The following is a 20,770-nucleotide window of genomic DNA, read 5'->3' as shown; positions in this document are numbered from 1 at the left end:
ATTTTTAAGATATTCATACTTTTTTTCATAAAGGCTAACTGAGAAAATATTCCCATCAAAAATAGCCACATCCCCTGCCAGAACTGGTTGTTTAGGGACCTTTAGATACAGATATTTTTACTGATATGCAGTGCTATATTTCTCATTATAATTTTGAACAAATCCTATCATTTTAATATTATCATTTAAATACATTTTGCAAAGTTTTTTTGATCTCTTAAATCATAGTAGTCTTTATATTTTGAATTTCATTGTAGTACTGCATCTTTGCAATTTTAATAGTACTTATTACTTATGCTTGAGTTTTGTTTGTTCATATGCTCAGTTTATTAGTTCCATATGTTGATGATTAATTTTTGAATTCCAAAAGTGCCTTGAGCAAATTGATAGTGTCAAATTATCACCAAACAGACCAGGTATTTTTTTGCAGTTAAAATTGGGACATATGAATAGTTCTGAATATTCTGTAGGAAGTGATGCATGACACACATCAAGCTTGGTATGCTTTAAATCAATTAGAATTCTTTACTTTTTTTTTTTTTTTTTTTTTTTTTTTGGTTTTTGGGCCACACCCGGCATTGCTCAGGGGTTACTCCTGGCTGTCTGCTCAGAAATAGCTCCTGGCAGGCACAGGGGACCATATGGGACACCGGGATTCGAAGAATTCTTTACTATTTCTTTCCTCCTTTTCTTATGTGACAACCTGCAAGGTCATGTGTTTCAGATAGTCTAATAGCAAGTTGGTGGGGTTTTTAAAAACTTGAGTCCCTCATTAATCATGTGACTCAAAGCTGTCTCTGAATTATACTTGATGTGATTCTAAGAGATTTTGTTAAGGCACTAAAATTTCAGAATTAACTGTTATATCAGTACTGCATATTCTCATCTGACAATAGAAAGAAGATAACAAGCTTACAAATGTATACAAATGAAGAGTAATTTATTGAACAAATTATGTTTCTGTAACTGTTAAAGTTTGGTGCATAAACTGAAGGTTATTGTTATCAGAGCAAAAAAGGACGATATTATCAGAAAGAAAATAATTTCTATTTGATTATAGTCTTCCTACAAATATTTTGAAACCTATGTCTTTATAAAATTTATTTAATCATCTGCTGTATATAAAGTTTCATATTTTTTGTTTTATTTCCCCCTAAAGTTATAATTTTATATAGTTTTTAGGTCACAAAATTTAAGTTAACAGTAGAGATATATTACCCAAATAAGGGCTGCATTTTTAGTGTTTGTTTATCTTTTGGACAACACTCAACTATGCTCAGATAAAGGATGCTTGCTGATTATCTTTTTTTTTATTTAAATACCTTGATTACATACATGATTGTGTTTGGGTTTCAGTCATGTAAAGATCACCACCCATCACAAGTGCAACATTCCCATCACCAATGTCCCAAGTAAAGTATGTTATAACTTCTAATTTTATTTTAGAGAATTTAGAAAAATTAAAATGTGACAGAATGTTAATCCGAAAGATAATTTGTTAAAATAATTCATAAGGATTACTGAGCATATTAAGTTTGTTGAAATGATTTTAGCTCTGGAGATGTTCAACATTTCTTTGGGTCTGTGGTTGGAATCTCATGTCTTCCCTAGTAGTGTGAGAGAGTTTGGCTCTAGGCTTCTCACTTGAGAACCTAAGCTGAGTTAGTAAAGCTGTTTGATATCTACTAAAGATATAAATAGTATGTATGCTAAGTTACCTTTTCTTGGAATGCAATTTATTATGATCCTGATCAGCCAGAGTTGTAAAGCCAGAACATGGACTTACTTTTCTTTAAATGTATTTTAAATGATTTTTCAATAGTGCTAATGTTTTATTTTATATTTTCTATGCTGCTACACTATGTCATCAACTACAGTGTCAAAACATTGATTTTTTTGTTTTGGAGTCACACCCAGAGATGCTCAGGGGTTATTCCTGGTTCTGCACTCAAGAATTACTTCTGGTGGTACTCAGGGTACCGTAGAGGACTACAGGGATTTAAAGTGGATTGGCTGCATGCAAGGTAAAGTGCCCTACCTTCTCTCATCCCCAAAACACCAAATTTAAGGCTTAAATAGGAAAAATTGTTGGAGGAAGATATATTTTTTTATTTGCCAAAATTAAATGCAGAAGTGATCTGATTCTATTGAAGGGTTGCTGTTTCCCAGAAGATCATGTAGATGTTTTTGCAGATTTTTATTATGTATTTCATATAGAATATGTTAATGTTTTCTCTGTCAGATAGTGTGACTATTGCTTTCAAAACCAAAATCTAACAACTTGAATACTCTCCTACTATGCTCTAATATTCCATGTTCATCTCAAAAAGACAGTATTTTAATTCACTTTTCTGATAGTATGTCTCTTTACTGCTCGTGTTTATAGCTAGTCAGGCTTTCTTCATGCTAAGGTTATTTTGTTTTGAGCTTTCTATTATAATTAAGATTTGTACTTTCATTGTTTTACCAGTCATGAAGATTCATCCTGATTGATAATTATCTTCCTCTTTGACCCAATTGGGTCCCAGAGGGATAAATGACCAATGACTCAGGACAGACTCATAAAACTACAGACTAGAGTTTGTTTGCCTTATCTTTTTGTGACATGACTAAACTTGTATTATTGCAATATGGAACTATAGCATGACCTGAATCTTTTGCACAGAGATTGTCTTCAGTTTCCCTAACTACAGTCATGTAAATTGTGGATTTCTGCCAACTGCTGTTCCTAGTTCACACTTTTCACAGAACATGTATTTCCTGTTTCCTAAATTTTACATTAAAGTAACTTCTTGGATATAAAACTCTTAGAAAGGAGAGAAAGAAAATATTTTCCTTGAAGCTTCCAAAAATTCCAGGAGCCTGAAATTTCTCAATAATTTTGTTAGGTTCCAAAATGAAGACATGTCATTTCACAAAGACTAGGGATTATTGGAATATAATGTAATGCTATCTATCATATATATGTTCCTCTATCCCTCTAGGACCCTATTGGTTCATCGGAGTAAGATAATTATAAATCAGGATGAGCCTATCATGACTGATAAAACAATCTAAGTAAAATTCTTAGTGATAAAAAAATGCCTTCATATAAAGATTCAGATAAGAGAGGTTGAGATTATATGAATAAAGTCAATGCCTTTTATCTGAAACTACTAGTCCTTTAAAGTTAGAGCTAACTATGAACCCGGAGGTTCTGCGACACTCCAAAGGTGGAAGAATATAAGAATTTAGGTTATACAAGAGCCACCCACTGAGTGGGAGAAACTATTCACCCAATACCCATCAGATAAGGGGCTAATCTCCAAAATATACAAGGCACTGACAGAACTTTATAAGAAAAAAACATCTAATCCCATCAAAAAATGGGGAGAAGAAATGAACAGACACTTTGACAAAGAAGAAATACAAATGGCCAAGAGACACATGAAAAAATGCTCCACATCACTAATCATCAGGGAGATGCAAATCAAAACAACGATGAGATACCACCTCACACCACAGAGAATGGCACACATCACAAAGAATGAGAACAAACAGTGTTGGCGGGGATGTGGAGAGAAAGGAACTCTTATCCACTGCTGGTGGGAATGCCGTCTAGTTCAACCTTTATGGAAAGCGATATGGAGATTCCTTCAAAAACTGGAAATCGAGCTCCCATATGATCCAGCTATACCACTCCTAGGAATATACCCTAGGAACACAAAAATACAGTACAAAAACCCCTTCCTTACACCTATATTCATTGCAGCACTATTTACCATAGCAAGACTCTGGAAACAACCAAGATGCCCTTCAACAGATGAATGGCTAAAGAAACTGTGGTACATATACACAATGGAATATTATGCAGCTGTCAGGAGAGATGAAGTCATGAAATTTTCCTATACATGGATGTATACGGAATCTATTATGCTGAGTGAAATAAGTCAGAGAGAGAGAGAAAAACGCAGAATGGTCTCACTCATCTATGGGTTTTAAGAGAAATGAAAGACATTCTTGCAATAATAATTTCCAGACACAAAAGTGAAAAGAGCTGGATGTTCCAGCTCACCATAGGAAGCTCACCACAAAGAGTGATGAGTTTAGTTAGAGAAATAACTACATTTTGAATTTTCCTTATAATGAGAATGTATGAGGGAAATGGAGAGCCTGTTTAGAGTACAGGCGGGGGTTGGGTGGGTAGGAGGGAGACTTGGACATTGGTGATGGGAATGTTGCACTGGTGATGGGTGGTGTTCTTTACATGACTGAAACCCAAAAACAATCATGTATGTAATCAAGGTGTTTAAATAAAAAAATAAAAATTAAAAAAAAAGATATTAATGTACAAAAAGAAGGTCAACATATTTGATAGTAATCTCACTGATCTACGCATCTAGAAACTGAAGTATCTTGTCAAAAAGTATGTTTTCATTTAAATTTTAATTGAGGCAAATAAAATTTATCAGAGTTATATTAAAGTGTTTTAAAGCTCAAAAAAAAAAAAAAAGAATTTAGGTTAATGATCATTGAGCTGTCCAGGGTGCTGACTTATACACAAGGTATTCGTATCTCTCCTATTCTTAACACTTCTCTTGACACTCTATTTCTTTGATCTTTCAATGCCTTAGATGCAGTTTATTATAACTATTCTCTATTATTTTGTAGTTTATTTCAAGATATGCTGAATCAGTCTTTTATTAATGGCGAATTGAACTCAAACCGAAAATTGTATTATACTTGGTCAATTATGAGAGCATGAATGAAGTATTGCTGTGGAAGACAGAGATGTTACTAACAGCTACACTAGCCTTGTGCCTTTGAAAGTGTTTCAGAACCTTCTATACTAATATTTTCTGAAGAAATAAAACATTAACAGTATCTACAATATAAATTGCAAAAATGCAACTTACTAAAAAATTTAAATTGTCTGAGAAGTGTGCTTAGGAAAAAATACACTATAACAAAAGGAATTCACTAAGAAAGATAAATTATTTACTTGATATTCAGAAAGTATCTCATATTGTACCAGAGTTCTAAATATAAGATTAAACAAGAATATAAAATAGATGCTAATCTTCACCGTGAATGAATTAATGCTATTTTAGATGTGACACAAAGCAACGAAAGACAAAATAGGTAAATTGAACCCATAAAAATTAAAATTTTTTCTGCAAAGGATGACATTACAGAGTAAAAAGACAGCTTACAGAATGGGAGAAATTGTAAACCATATATTTAACAAGAATCATATATTCAGATAATAAAACAAACTTTTATTACTTGGTTTAAAAAGAAACCAAGACTGAAACCCAACAAGAATATACTAGACCTGAGGAGAGAAATGGAAGAAAGAGGCCTAGTGGATATATATAGGACACTCCATCCCCAGAAACCTGGATACACATTCTTCTCCAATGTACATGGGACATTCTCCAGGATAGACTACATGCTGGCACATAAAACATACCTCCATAATATCGAGGATAGAAATTTTGCAGACTACCTTCGCTGACCACAAGGCTCTGAAATTATTTGTGAATTCCAAAGGGACTCAGAAGAAAAACTTTAACACCTGGAAGTTAAACAACCTCATACTTAATAACCAGTGGGTCCGAGATGAAATCAAGGAGGAAATCAAAAGGTTCCTGGAAACAAATGACAATAAAGACACAAACTATCATAACTTATGGGACACAGCAAAAGCAGGACTGAGAGGAAAATTTATAGCTTTGCAAGCACACATCAGGAAGGAAGAAGGAGCTTACCTGAGTAGCTTAATGACACAGCTAATAGAACTAGAAAGTACTCAACAAAAGGACCCAAAAATAGGAAGACAGAAGGAAATAACAAAGCTGAGAGCAGAAATCAACGAAGTGGAAACCCAAAAAACAGTCCGAAAGATCAACGAAAGCAGAAGTTGGTTCTTTGAAAAAATAAACAAGATTGATAGACCACTGGCAAACCTAACAAAGAAAGAGAGAGAGAGAAACTTGATAACTCGTATTAGGAATGAAAAAGGAGAGATCACTACTGATATGACAGAGATTCAAAGGGTAATCAGAAACTACTTTGAAAAACTCTATGCCACTAAAAATGAGAACCTGGAAGAAATGGATAAATTCTTGGACTCTTATAATCTTCCACGGTTGAAAGAAGAGGATGTAGCATATCTAAACACCCCCATCACCATTGATGAAATAAAAATGGTAATCAAAAGTCAGCCCAAAAACAAAAGCCCAGGCCCAGATGGATTTACTAATGAATTCTTTCAAACTTTCCAAGAGGAACTACTACCAATCCTGGCAAGACTCTTTCATGAAATTGAACAAACGGAAACACTCCCAAATAGCTTTTATGAAGCCAACATCACCCTGATACCTAAACCAGACAGAGATGCTACGAAAAAAGAAAATTACAGACCAATATCGCTGATGAATGCCGATGCAAAGATCCTCAACAAAATCCTGGCAAATAGGATTCAATAACCTCATTAAGAAGATCATCCACTACGATCAAGTAGGTTTCATCCCAGGAATGCAAGGATGGTTTAACATCCATAAGTCTATCAACATAATACACAACATCAACAACAAGAAAAATAAAAACCACATGATCATATCAATAGATGCAGAGAAAGCATTTGATAAGGTCCAACACCCATTCTTGATCAAAACTCTCAGCAAGATGGGAATGGAAGGAACCTTTCTCAATATAGTTAAGGCCATCTACCACAAGCCAGTGGCAAATATTATCCTCAATGGAGAAAAACTAAAAGCCTTCCCTCTAAATTCTGGCACAAGACAAGGCTGTCCTCTCTCACCACTCCTATTCAACATAGCACTGGAAGTACTTGCTATAGCGATTAGGCAAGAAAAAGATATCAAGGGAATCCAGATAGGAAAGGAAGAAGTCAAGCTCTCACTGTTTGCAGATGACATGATGCTCTACTTAGAAAACCCTAAAGACTCTACCAAAAAGCTTCTAGAAACAATAGACTCATGTAGCAAGGTGGCAGGCTACAAAATTAATACACAAAAATCAATGGCCTTTCTATACACAAATAGTAATAAGGAAGAAATGGACATTAAGAAAACAACCCCATTCACAATAGTGCCACACAAACTCAAATATCTTGGAATCAACTTGACTAAAAATGTGAAGGACCTATACAAAGAAAACTATAAAACTCTGCTCCAAGAAATAAGAGAGGACACGTGGAAATGGAAACACATACCCTGCTCATGGATTGGCAGGATTAACATCATCAAAATGGCAATACTCGCAAGGCATTATACAGATTTAATGCTATCCCTCTAAAGATACCCATGACATTCTTCAAAGAAGTGGATCATGCACTTTTGAAATTTATTTGGAACAATAAAGACCCTAGAATAGCTAAAGCAATCATTGGGTAAAAGAATATGGGAGGGATTACTTTCCCCAACTTTAAACTTTACTACAAAGCAATAGTTATCAAAACAGCATGGTATTGGAATAAGGACAGACCCTCAGATCAGTGGAATAGGCTTGAATACTCAGAAAATGTTCCCCAGACATACAATCACCTAATTTTTGATAAAGGAGCAGGAAATCCTAAATGGAGCAAGGAAAGCCTCTTCAACAAGTGGTGTTGGCACAACTGGCTAGCCACTTGCAAAAAATTGAACTTAGACCCCCAGCTAACATCATGTATGAAGGTAAAATCCAAATGGATTAAAGACCTCGATATCAGACCCCAAACCATAAGATATATAGAACAACACATAGGCAAAACTCTCCAGGACATTGAGACTACAGGCATCTTCAAGGAGGAAACTGCACTCTCCAAGCAAGTGAAAGCAGAGATTAACAGATGGGAATATATTAAGTTGAGAAGCTTCTGCACCTCAAAGGAAATAGTGCCCAGGATACAAGAGCCACCCACTGAGTGGGAGAAACTATTCACCCAATACCCATCAGATAAGGGGCTTATCTCTAAAATATACAAGGCACTGACAGAAATTTACAAGAAAAAAACATCTAATCCCATCAAAAAATGGGGAGAAGAAATGAACAGACACTTTGACAAAGAAGAAATACAAATGGCCAAAAGACACATGAAGAAATGCTCCACATCACTAATCATCAGGGAGATGCAAATCAAAACAACAATGAGATACCACCTCACACCACAGAGAATGGCACACATCACAAAGAATGAGAACAAACAGTGCTGGCGGGGATGTGGAGAGAAAGGAACCCTTATACACTGCTGGTGGGAATGCCGTCTAGTTCAACCTTTATGGAAAGCAATATGGAGATTCCTCCAAAAACTGGAAATCGAGCTTCCATACGATCCAGCTATACCACTCCTAGGAATATACCCTAAGAACACAAAAATACAATACAAAAATCCCTTCCTTACACCTATATTCATTGCAGCACTATTTACCATAGCAAGACTCTGGAAACAACCAAGATGCTCTTCAACAGACGAATGGCTAAAGAAACTGTGGTACATATACACAATGGAATATTATGCAGCTGTCAGGAGAGATGAAGTCATGAAATTTTCCTATACATGGATGTACACAGAATCTATTATGCTGAGTGAAATAAGTCAGAGAGAGAGAGAAAAACGCAGAATGGTCTCACTCATCTATGGGTTTTAAGAAAAATGAAAGACATTCTTGCAATAATAAATTTCAGACACAAAAGAGAAAAGAGCTGGAAGTTCCAGCTCACCTCAGGAAGCTCACCACAAAGAGTGATGAGTTTAGTTAGAGAAATAACTACATTTTTAACTGTCCTAATATTGAGAATGTATGAGGGAAATGCAGAGCCTGTTTAGAGTACAGGCGGGGGTCGGGTGGGGAGGAGGGAGATTTGGGACATGGGTGATGGGAATGTTGCACTGGTGATGGGTGGTGTTCCTTTTATGACTGAAACCCAAACACAATCATGTATGTAATCAAGGTGTTTAAATAAAAAAAATTGAAAAAAAAAGAAAAAAAAAAGAAACCAAATTTTAAAATGGGAATACAATTAGAGCACATGATAAGATGGTAAACACTTTTGCCACCAAGGAAATGTAATAGAAACAACAATCATAGGGTCCAGAGAGTTATCACAGTGGTAGGGCATCTGCCTTGCATGTAGTCAGCCCAGGAGATGGTCGTTCGATTCCTGGCATCCAATATGGTCCCCTGAGCTTACCAAGGGTAGATTTCTGAGCGTAGAGCCAGAAGTAACCCCTGAGCACCATCATGTGTGACCCAAAAATCACAAACAAGAGAGAGAAAGAAGCCACAATTAAGATAAGTACTTCACAACTATGGGATGGTTGTAATGTAAATATAATAAATGTTGAGAAGAATATAGAGAATGAGTGGCAGAGAGATGGGAGCAAACTGAAACAATGGTAGAAGGAAGTGGGAACTTAAGTGAGGGTGTGTGGTATTGGAACCTTGTATCTATAAAATCCTATCATGAATAAAATTATATATTACAGTGCTAAAAAGTAAAAGTCGTGTAGGAAAAAAAAGTTCTTGCACTCAATGAAAGATTTTGAGTGGTGAACTTAATTTGGAAGATGTTTGGCGTTTTCTAAGTTGACAAAAGAGCCTAGGAATAGAAATATAGTACAAGGGTTAAGATACTTGTCTTGAATTCTGAGAGACCTTGATTTGAATACTCAGAGAACCACTTACAGTTCTCAGAGCAATGGTAGGGGTTGCCAGTAAATAGAGAACCAGAAATAGCTTTTGAGCACAGCCAGTGTTACCCCCAAACCAAACAAAATACCCTAGAGTACACTATGGCTAGAATTCTAATTGAATATATACAAACAAAAGTGAAATAACCTAAAACATTATACACACTCACAATTTATGTAAACTAGCTTTATAATAGCCTTGATTTTAGTCATAATATTCTTGATCTGATCAAAAACACAAACATACTTCTCAAAAACATGAAAGAAATAAGTTATTGTGTGACTCTATTTCTCATCAGATTTTATAAAAGTAGGTGTGTAGGGACAGGGAGATGACACAAGGGGCTGCATCACATGATTTGTACAAAGAAATTCCAAGATGTATCTTTGGACAGTCAGGAGTAAACAACCCTGTTGGCCTCAAGCAAAATAAAACAAGGAAGTATGTCTGCATGTGGAATAGTGTTTTTAAATTTAATTTTAGGTGGAACTAAACTAATTAGGGCTAGAGTGGGTACAGTGGGTAAGGCAAGTGCCTTGCATGGTGTGGACTCTGGCTCATATCCCAGATTCAATATGGCTTCTTAGCACCTCTAGGAATATTACCTTAGTGCAAAACCAGGAGTAACCCTAAAGCATCATCGAGTGTGCACCCAAACAAACAAAAAAGGACAAAGAATAAAGCTTTAGGATGTGAGGACAATGTGGCAGCAACATGTTACCCTATTGATCACTAAATTCTATTTTGCTTATCTGACTGGATATGGGGTGTTCCCTTTATCCTTCAGTGCTCCATGAGTGTTCCTCCCATAGCTTCACACTCTATTGAAGAAGATGGCTTTCCTGACTACAAAAGGACCATTTTTTGGTCAAGGATATAGGAGTAGCTGCACTCTCCTGCTAGAACCTGCAAACAAGCACTCAAGAAAGAGATTTAATGACACCTACGTCCCAGCAGGTTGGAAGAAGTTGAACTCATGTTCTCAAAATATTAATATTATAGGATATCTTTAAAATGCTTATTCACAAGGAATTAACTTCTTTTCTAATTAAATTTATTTTAGATAGTGTGGTTTACAGAGTTGTTCATAATAGTTATTTCTGGAATTTAATATTCCAACACCAATCCCACCACTAGTGTAACATTCCCTCCCCCCTTTTTATCACTTTCCCAACCTCTCTGCAGCCTTCCTTATGGTAGGTGTTAATAATTTACTTACTATTGCTTGGCATAACTTCATTAAAAGAAATTTTGTGGGCCTGGAGAGATAGCACAGTGGCGTTTGCCTTGCAAGCAGCCGATCCAGGACCAAAGGTGGTTGGTTCAAATCCCGGTGTCCCATATGGTCCCCCGTGCCTGCCAGGAGCTATTTCTGAGCAGACAGCCAGGAGTAACCCCTGAGCACTGCCAGGTGTGGCCCAAAAACCAAAAAAAAAAAAAAGAAATTTTGTGAAAATTGTCACATCTTACAATAGGGTTATATGCCACTGTCTAAAGTTCTACTAAGTTGTATATTGCTAGTTTTTTTTTTTGGGGGGGGGAGGGCTAAGCTTATGTGACTTCTATAACAATTTAATATCTATAACAATAATTAACAATCTAATATCTATAACAATTTAATATCTAATTTGTATTCCTACTGGAAAATTAGTATTAAAATTATAGAAGTGTCACTCGGTTGCATAAGCAGCCATGACTTTGAGAATCTGTGGAGCGAGGATGAATTCACATGGCGACAGTGGTAGCTCAGTGGTAGCTCATAGAATGAAAAAATAATGTGTCTATGGTGTTAGCAGCTTGCAGAAGGCTTGGCAGAAGGTTCTGGATCATGGGTGTGACTGCCAGGACTTCTGGAAGTATAGAAGTGCCAGGAAGATGGCCTGAACTGGCTCCAACCCATCCTAGGAGATGTCAACCTACAAAACCAGCATACTGGAGTTTGTTTATTTATTTTTAGCAGAGATTAGTGGGCAGAATTAACTTCCGTCCTGAGAATATTGCTTTGCTTCTCAAACTTATAATTTCTTAGATGTTTTGTGAGTCCAGACCTTGGATATTTCCTGTTAAAAGTCCACAACTCATGTTTTTTACCCAAAGAAATAGCAAGAATTTTGTAGTTTTATCCAAATATACAAATTAAGAAAAACAAAAAAAATCAAGATGATCAACTTCTCCTTCCTATTTTTATTTTAGAAATTTTTTTTTATCTCCTTGTTTCCCATAGAGGATGGGAAACATCCTCTTTTCTATGTCCCCAAATTCTCTTTTATATTGCATCTAACTAGCACTGGGTGTTTCTGCATTTTGTTTTGAGCTGTGCCATTTTCAGTGATGTGAAATCACATTTTATATGACAACTCATCATTTAATGCTCCCCAAATCCTAAGCAGTTTAAGATAATTAGGTTACATTTTAGGAAACCAAGGCATAAAATAATTGACTAATATTGAGGTTGGAAATACTTTCAGCTTATAAGTAGTTGCTGTGATGTGCTATCTATCACATTCCCTACATTCTCTTTTACCATGAATATCATATTTGGTCTAAGTTAACTAGGTTTAAATGCTCAATGAACCAAATTCTTTTTTTAAATAATAAATAATAATTCTTTTCAAAAATATCACTAACCCTTTCTACCTAATACCCCACCCAAAACAATGGATGAAGACAAAACCTGGCAGTTCTTTTGTCTCAATTCTTGCTAAGAATCCTTTAACTGTTCTCAACTCTATTTTACTTTCTAAAGTCTTTAGAGAAACAACTCATAGAATCTATGGAAACCCTGTAATTCCATCATTATATTATGTTCATAAATCTTCACTTAGTCAAGCTTTGTTGTTCACAGGGTACAGGAGTAAAATAATACTGAGAAAAACTGGTAGTTTCAACAATAGCATAAATTAGAAGTTACTTTCTCCAAATAGACACATCTTATGAGGTGAACTGTAAGGAAAGATAGTTTACTATGATAGTTGTGCAAATTTTCTAAAATTGAATGTGTAACTTACTTTTCAGAAAATATACTCTTAACAGTGGAATTCAGTTCAGTTGGAACTGGAAAAAGTTTACTAAATATGAAAAATCAGTTTCCTCTAACAAGTCTAAATATACATATTTTTATTTACAACTATCAAATAGAATATTATGTGTTGAAATAGGACTCATGGCTAAATCCCTTTTTTTAGGTATAAGAAAGTTTAAATACATATGTATTCATATATATATTATATAAATAGATTCCAAACAAGAAATAACTATGTCATATATTCATATATAATTATATTTTCATGTATATCTCTATGGATTTCATATGTATATGGAAAAGTTATAGCATTCTTGGGGCCACATCCAGTGGCACTCAGGGGTTACTCCTGGCTCTGCCATGCTCAGAAATCACTCCTGGCAGGTTCAGGGAACCATATGGGATGACGGATATTTAACCTGGTTTGGTCCTGGGTCAGCCACAGGTCAACAGTGTGCAAGACAAATGCCCTACCTACTGCACTATCACTCTGGTCCTTGCATTTTTTTTAGTCACCATGAGCTAGGGGTTAAAGTATAGGATCATTAGTGGCTTCATTTTTTGTGTTTTGTTTTTTGGGCCATAAATGGTGGTGCTAAAGTTTCACTTTTTTGGCTCTGCACTCAGGGATCACTCCTAAGAGACTTGAGGGACCATTTAGGATGCTAGGGATAAAACCCAGGTTGGCCTTAAGCAAGGCAAATGCTCTACTTTCTATGCTATCTCTCTGGCTCCTTACTTCTGTTGTTGTTTTGTAGTCCCAGGGATTTAACTCAAGGCCTCACATATGCTAAGAAGGTACTCTAACACTGAGCTCATCTCAGTTAGTATAGTTTTTATTTTATTTATTTATTTACATGGAACACTTCACGAACTTGTGTGTCATCCTTGTGCAGGCGCCATGCTAATCTTCTCTGTATCATTCCAATTTTAGTATATGTGCTGCCGAAGCGATCACAGTATATTTTTAAATAATTATTTTCATTTGTATTTCTCAGAGAGACAGAGAGCCATATATTATTTTATCTCAAATATTCTATATTTATCTATACACAATATGTCATTAAATCTTCCAGTATTCTTATATTACTGTTAATTACAGTATGTGGCATTTCGATCTGGTATTTCTGATGCACCACAGCATTAAAGAAATTAATTTGAGAAAAGGACCTTTGCACCTTCTGATAAAATTATGGGATTAAGAGCCACAGAATGTTGCTAGTTGTAAGTGGAACAGCTTTTCATCTTAAAAGCTTTTTTCGCCCTGGGAAAAGATTTTTGTTTGTTTTTGGATCGTGCCATGTATCACTCAGGGTTTACTCCTAGCTCTGAGCTCTTGGTAGGGATCAGGGGACAAGATTTTGAAAACCATGATGATTCATTTTTAGACTATTTTTGATTATCGGTGAAGGGGTTAAAATGAATTTATGGGCCAGAGTGATAGCACAGAAGGTAGGGTACTTACCTTGCCTGATGCAGACCCTCATTTGATCTCTCTCTTCTCATATGGTCTCCTAATCCTACCAGGAGTGATAGGGCCAGGAGTAAGCCCTAAGTATAATTGTCCTATATTAAATTGCACATAGATATTGTAAACACTAATGGCATTTTAAACTGTGTCATCAGTGACATTATTACTATCATCACTTTTGAAGGTATTAATAATATTGTCTATTGAACAAACCTATTTCCTAAGTTGATCTTCACTGAATAGAGGAAAGAATTGAACCGTGTGTGTGTGTGTGTGTGTGTGTGTGTGTGTGTGTGTGTGTGTGCGCGCGTGCGTGTGCGTGAGCATGGGAATGTATTCTGTGACGGGCAGAGCTCAGGGCTTACTCCTGGCTCTGTGCTATGATGACAAGGATCCAACCTAGAACGACCAGAGTAAGGCAAATACATTATCCACTGTACTATCCCCTGCACTAACTTGAACACTTACAAGGTACCTCTCAATGGTTTTTAATTTTTCTCGAGGAGTGGATAATAAGCCCAATTATTTTTCAATCTGTATGCTTACTGATCCTTTTCTTTCTTTCTTTCTTTCTTTCTTTCTTTCTTTCTTTCTTTCTTTCTTTCTTTCTTTCTTTCTTTCTTTCTTTCTTTCTTTCTTTCTTTCTTTCTTTCTTTTTTCTTCTTCTTCTTCTTATTATTCTTCTTCTTCTTCTTCTCCTTCTTCTCCTCTTCTCTTCTTCTGTTCTTTTTCTTCTTTCTTCCTCTTCCTTCCTTGTCCTCCTCTTTCTTCCTTGTCTCCTTCCTTCCTTTTCCTTCCTTCCTCTTCCTTCCTTCTCCTTCCTTCCTTCCTTCCTTCTCCTTCCTTCCTTCCTTCCTTCTTCCTTCCTTCCTTATCCTTCCTTTTCTTCCTTCCTTCTTCCTCCCTTCCTTCCTTCTTCCTCCTTTCCTTCCTTCCTTCCTTCCTTCCTTCCTTCCTTCCTTCCTTCCTTCCTTCCTTCCTTCCTTCCTTCCTTCCTTCCTTCCTTCCTTCCTTCCTTCCTTCCTTCCTTCCTTCTTCCATCCATCATCCATCCATCATCCATCCATCCATCCATCCATCCATCCATCCATCCATCCATCCATCCATCCATCCATCCATCCATCCATCCATCCATCCATCCATCCATCCATCCATCCAAGCGGGCTGCCTCGTCCTGCTCTGCCCTTCCTTCCCCAAGTCCGAGAAGGCCCCCGAGGGGTCGGCTAGCTCAATCCTGCCCCCAAACCGGGCCGGCCGGAGCCAGCCAGCGGGGTCCCCGCAGCCTTGTGCCGGGAGGGCTGGCGCGCCTTGCTCTTGCTCGGGGCCTTTCCCATTTCCACCTGCGTAACCGGGTGGGCGGCTCGCGGCGGCGGCTCGCGGGGGGCGGCGAGGAGGCGGCGGCGGCGGCGGCGGCGGAGCAGGGGCGGAGCCGGAGCCGGGGAGCGGAGCGCGGAGGCGCGGCCAGGGTTGCAGCAGCAGCGGCAGCGGCAGCAGCAGGAGCGGCCGCCGCAGCCTCCGGAGCCCGGCCCGAGTCCCGGCGGGGGCCCAGCCAGCGCCCTCGGCCCGAGCCCCTCGCCCGCCCGCCCGCCGCCCGCCGCCCGCCGCCGCCGCCGCGCGCCATGGCCGCCTCGCCCGACCCCCGCGCCCAGCCGCCGCCGCCGCCCGCCGAGCCCCCCGCGCCCCTCGGGGTCGGGCTCCGGGGCGACGGGCAGGACCGGGCGGCGGCGGCGCCGGGGTCCGCGGAGCCCCCGCGCCCCGGGGAGCCGGGCCCGGGCCCCGCCCGGCCGCCGCCCGTTGCCGTGGCAACTGCAGCCACAGGTAAGGAGGGACGCGCGCGCGAGGAGGCGCCGCCGGGGACCGCCTGGCCTCCGGGTCCACGGCCCCGCGCTGCCCACCGGGGCGCCGGCCTCTGCCCCTGCCCCTGCCCCGCCGCCCGCGCCTCGCTGCGGGAGCCTCGCGTGGGGGGGAACGAAGCTGGAGATGTCCCCCCAAAGCTCCAAGAAGACAAAGCTGGAGGACGTCCCCCCAAGCTCCAAGAAGACAAAGCTGGAGGACGTCCCCCCAAGCTCCAAGAAGACAAGACGCACCGGATCCTGGTGTGGCCCTTCATTTTAGTTTGGTTATCATTGTTGTCATTGTTTCTAAGGCTTGACTCGTGCTTTGCCTAGCACTCCTCGTGCCAACAGAGCGCCAGCCAACTACTTTCTTGCTTAGGGCCCAGCCTGGGCGGGGAGCAGACGAGGGGGAGACGAGGGGTCCCCCGGGTCGCGCGCCAGGCTCGCTCGCCTTGCGCTCCAGCAGCCGCTGGGACCCAGCGACCCGCACGAGCCCAGGGGGGACGCGGCTGCACTCGCTCCCGCACTCCCACCCCTTGGGGCGCCCCTTCCCCACGTCTCCCCTGCTCTCTGCCCCTCTCCTACCCAAGCGAGAAGAGAAAGTCTCAGCTGCGGGGCTGAGTCAGAGCTCGGGCGTCGCAAGCGGGTTGGGGACTCGTGGCAGCACCAGCTCGGATCCGTCCAGAGGGTCCCCTCCTTCTGGGATGTCCCCTCGTTCCTGCGCTCCTGGAAACTCGCAACTCCCAGCCTGGCCTGGCTGCGGGACCGACCCAGAGCACTCGAGGGGCAACGGGTGGGTGACATCCCTCGCCCTTGGGTCGCAACGTGGTTTCTCCGGTCGACCCAAGAGGAGGCTGCCTGCCAGGCGCGGGTGCAGAGCTGGGAGCAGCGTCCAACTGTCTCACGGGGCCCACCGAGGCAGCAAGCACAGGTTTTGGGGCGTCCTGGCAGACTTCAGGAACTTTCCATGGCCTGGAGCAGAGCAGAGCTGTTCTGTGGGTTCCTTGAGAAAGCTCTGCCTTGCAGGACTGCGTGCTTGTGTGCTGGATGCGAATTTGCGCTTCAGTGGGCATTGCTGGGCTCAGTAGAAAGAGTATAGACCAAGGCTGATTTGATTGTGGCCTTGAAAGGAAACTCTTGGTACCTGCGAATGTGAATCCGGAATCTTAACGGCGGCGTCGTCTGAATAGTGATGGTTTCAGTACTCCTCAACCGCTTTTCTGAAGAGTGGATAAAAGCAAACCAAACAAAGAAATGCCTTCAATAACACGAATAAAATGTCTAAGAAAAATAAAAAGAGCCCTTCAAAGTTGAGAATGATGGATGGACAGCACGGTGATGAATGGATGGGTGGATGGATGGATGGATGGATGGATGGATGGATGGATGGAGAAGAAGGGGGCAGAATTGGCAAGCTTGCTGTTGGCAACTGATTTGGGGGAAATCCACACTTTCAAGAGTCTAGTGGAGAGCAGTAGTAGTTTTAACTGTGAGTTGAGGAAAGCAGATGTATGGAATGCATTGGCAAAACGTCAGTGTTCGAGAGGAAGAAAGAAGAAAGAAAAGGAAGAAGCCTCTAAAGCAGAAAATCCGATTTGTCGTGTATTAGTTTTTACAGGAAACGATTCTTAAGTTTCACATTAAGGCGACAAAAGGAAAAAGAAGACACAGAAGGGTACATTTTGTCTCACCCTTTCTCTGTTGAGAATAGCTCATAACTCAATTTTTATTCACAGTCATCAAAGCAATGAATGCTTCATAAACATTGCCACCTCCCAACAATGTTCCCAAGGTTAGTGAACTGGAGAAGGGAGACTAAGAGTCCTGTAATCACTGGCATACTCACACTAAAATGAGCCGAAGGTGCTTAGAACAAAGTAGGCAGGTGATTACGATGGCATCAGATTACGATGTCAACATTTTCCTTTATTGACTGTACTAGGGATCTCCAATCAATCATAGGTTACAGATAAACTATCAAATAAAATATGATGCTAGGTTTGGGTGGCAAGAGAGTGAAAGGATGGAAAAGGACTGTATATTTTGCATGGTCAGATGGAGTTTTTGTTTATTATTGCTGCCTGAAGTAAATTGTTAAGTGTTTAAGGCTTTATTTTTCTGTGTAAGTTCAAGAATCTTATTTTCTACAAAGGAGTTAGAAATTAAAATGGATTATTCAGAACTGGTACAGCTTTTAACGCTCCTTGTTTTACAATTGTGTTTCTTAGTTGACTGGATTGGCTGCAATAGAGATCCAGATGTTAGGTATAATATCTACAATAAATAACTAGATCTTGGAAAGTCCAAGAAAAATATGGATCATCTTTTTTGTCTGTTATTTGAGGATTCATTGACTATAAGAAAAACTGGCAAGAGTGTTGTCAACTTTGTGAGACATAAAATCCAGGGAAAGCCTGGTAAATAAGCTGCTTTACTGTTGTTGGCTTTTTAAAAAATGATGTTCTTTGGAGTTCATATCAAGCCAAACAGAAACTTAAAATTTGATCATGAAGCACTGGAAATGCTTCATATGTTTTTATTTATGGAAGTATTAAATATTAAGACATTAAACAAAATATCAATGTATTAATTATTTTTAAACACCACCATTCGTGCCCTCTGGACATTCTAATATTGATGTTTTGCACTCCTGGCCATTAAATTTTCTAAAGAATCATCTCCAAAAATATTTTTAGTAATATCCCAGCCTGAATATATTTAAACATCATAAAGCTGCGCTCTGAAACATCATCAGTACTATATTTCCAAGTAATCTCCTGCTTTTTTGTTTCTTGTAGAATGGAAAATGCTCTTAACAAAAATAACAATTTCTAAAGCTGTAATTCTTCATTTCTAAAATTGATAAAGAGCATGTGAAATGATGTCTATTGCCATGGCAATGTTTATCACACATTTGTAGGCTACACATGTTAGAGTTATTAATCAGAAATCATTGCCATCGTCTAAGAACTATACGAATGATGTTAAGAGCAGCTGTTTTGCTCCCCCTCCCCAGATCAGTTATTTTATTCTTGGCAACTATTCAAAAGTAATATAGTAGAACATAAGGCTAGAAAAATGGTCCTTCTTTAAAGGAAGAATTTAAAATAGAACATTTAAAAAATGCAGTGGTAAAGAAAGTCACTCCTTGAGGGATGGGTGTTGTTGGGAGATTGTGTGACCAAAACACAGTCATGAACAACTTGTACTATATCATATATCTCACTATGGTTTAATTAAAATGTTTTATTAAAATACAAATGTTAAAAAAATTCTGGGGCGGGAGCTATAGCACAAGAGAGTATAGGATAGCACAGCACAGTGATAGCTCAGTATAGGACTCTCTTTTTAATCATCTAAAAGTATAAATCAAATGATCTACATCCGCTTTAATGCAAATCCTACTAGACAGGCTTCTCAAGACCATGCTCCATCTTCATTTTGTTTATACATATATGGAGGTCAAGAAATTAATTTTCAAAATTGCTAATAAGGGCATTTCTTTTTTTTAATTTTAGTTTTTGGGTCACACTTAGCAGTGCTCAGGGGTTACACCTCACTCTGAACTCAGAAATCACTCCTGGCAGGCTTGGGGAACCGTTAAGTGGTGATGGGGATTGAGCCCAGGTTGGCTGATAACAAGGCAAGCACCCTACCCTCTCGCTGACTTATCACTCTGGCTCCTAAATTTGTAATTTTAAAATGCTGAGGGTGAGACTCTTGGGAAAATATTATGATTCAGATGACTTCATAATATTTAAACACCCTGTTTTATTCTGTTTAATATAATAAATTGCACTATACACATTATCAGTCATCATAAATCCATGTGGAGGCTAGACTGTATGTCTCACTTGTAAAATGTATTTGAAAGAAAGATGTACATTAAAAAATTGAAATCATTCCTAGTATCCTTTTATGAAGATATAAATTTCAGTCCATTTTATTTCATATTTTGAAAAATGGCTGTTCTAAATAAGTAGGAATGTTACATTTTTTTAAAGTATTTTACAGAAAGTATCAGAACAATAGCAATATTTGAAAGCTATGTTGAATGCAATTTATTATTTTAGATGCAGCTTCTGGATATAATTATTAACATTTCTGTCAGTGAGTGTGGTGCATATACCCTTTTATGTAGGGCATGTGAATTGGATTAAACGAAAATTTAGAAATATTTACAAATTCAGGAAATTAAAAAACATCCTAAAATATGTTAATAAATACACTATTAATGTTGCAGCCAAATTTTTTTTTCATAAACTCATTCTGTTCATTGCCCCTTAGATTCATCTCAGATCTCCTGCCCACATCTTTTTTCTAGACTTTCCCTCATTTTGAGGATCTGGAGAGGAGCTGTAGATTACCTGAGTCAGTTTATAGTGTACCCCCCAAACAAAACAGGTAACATAAAGTTTCAGAATGTAAGAAACAATTATGATGCAATTCAGCTTGGGCCACACGGACTGAATGGCTTTTTGTGGAAGAATCGGTACTAAATGTAGGTTGTGATTTCCTAGAATGTGCCCATTTCTGTTTTCCATTAGTACTAAAAAAGTTCCCTTTGTATCACTTTTCAATTATCCAATTCCCTAGTCATCCTGGAAAGCTTGGCTAGAAGGGTATTACAATTTAACCGCACGCACACAAGGGTGTTATTTAATTTACAGGTTAGTTCATCATAAATATGAGCATAGACTACATAGCTAAAGGGAAATTGAATCTATTACCTAATTCGATTCTCTTCATAGAAATAAGTGGC

At 38.9% G+C, this 20,770-nt stretch overlaps 1 protein-coding gene and 1 non-coding gene across 2 annotated transcripts in view; one reads left to right on the top strand and one right to left on the bottom strand.

Moving 5' to 3' along the window:
* Nucleotides 1–13,553: 13,553 nt before the first annotated feature.
* Nucleotides 13,554–13,660, bottom strand: LOC126004665 (U6 spliceosomal RNA). The gene has a single exon (XR_007493930.1). It is a non-coding gene; the product is annotated as a U6 spliceosomal RNA (small nuclear RNA).
* A 2,283-nt stretch (nucleotides 13,661–15,943) lies between these two features.
* RTN1 (reticulon 1) overlaps nucleotides 15,944–20,770 on the top strand; it is a 226,029-nt gene continuing 221,202 nt past the window's right edge. The window contains exon 1 of the mRNA XM_049770367.1: nucleotides 15,944–15,991. The gene's annotated coding sequence lies outside the window, so the exon portion shown is untranslated. The remainder of the gene's footprint in view (nucleotides 15,992–20,770) is intronic.

This window comes from Suncus etruscus, chromosome 3 (assembly GCF_024139225.1).
Source record: "Suncus etruscus isolate mSunEtr1 chromosome 3, mSunEtr1.pri.cur, whole genome shotgun sequence".
NCBI lineage: Eukaryota > Metazoa > Chordata > Mammalia > Eulipotyphla > Soricidae > Suncus > Suncus etruscus.
This window is presented reverse-complemented; position numbering and strand designations above follow the sequence as displayed.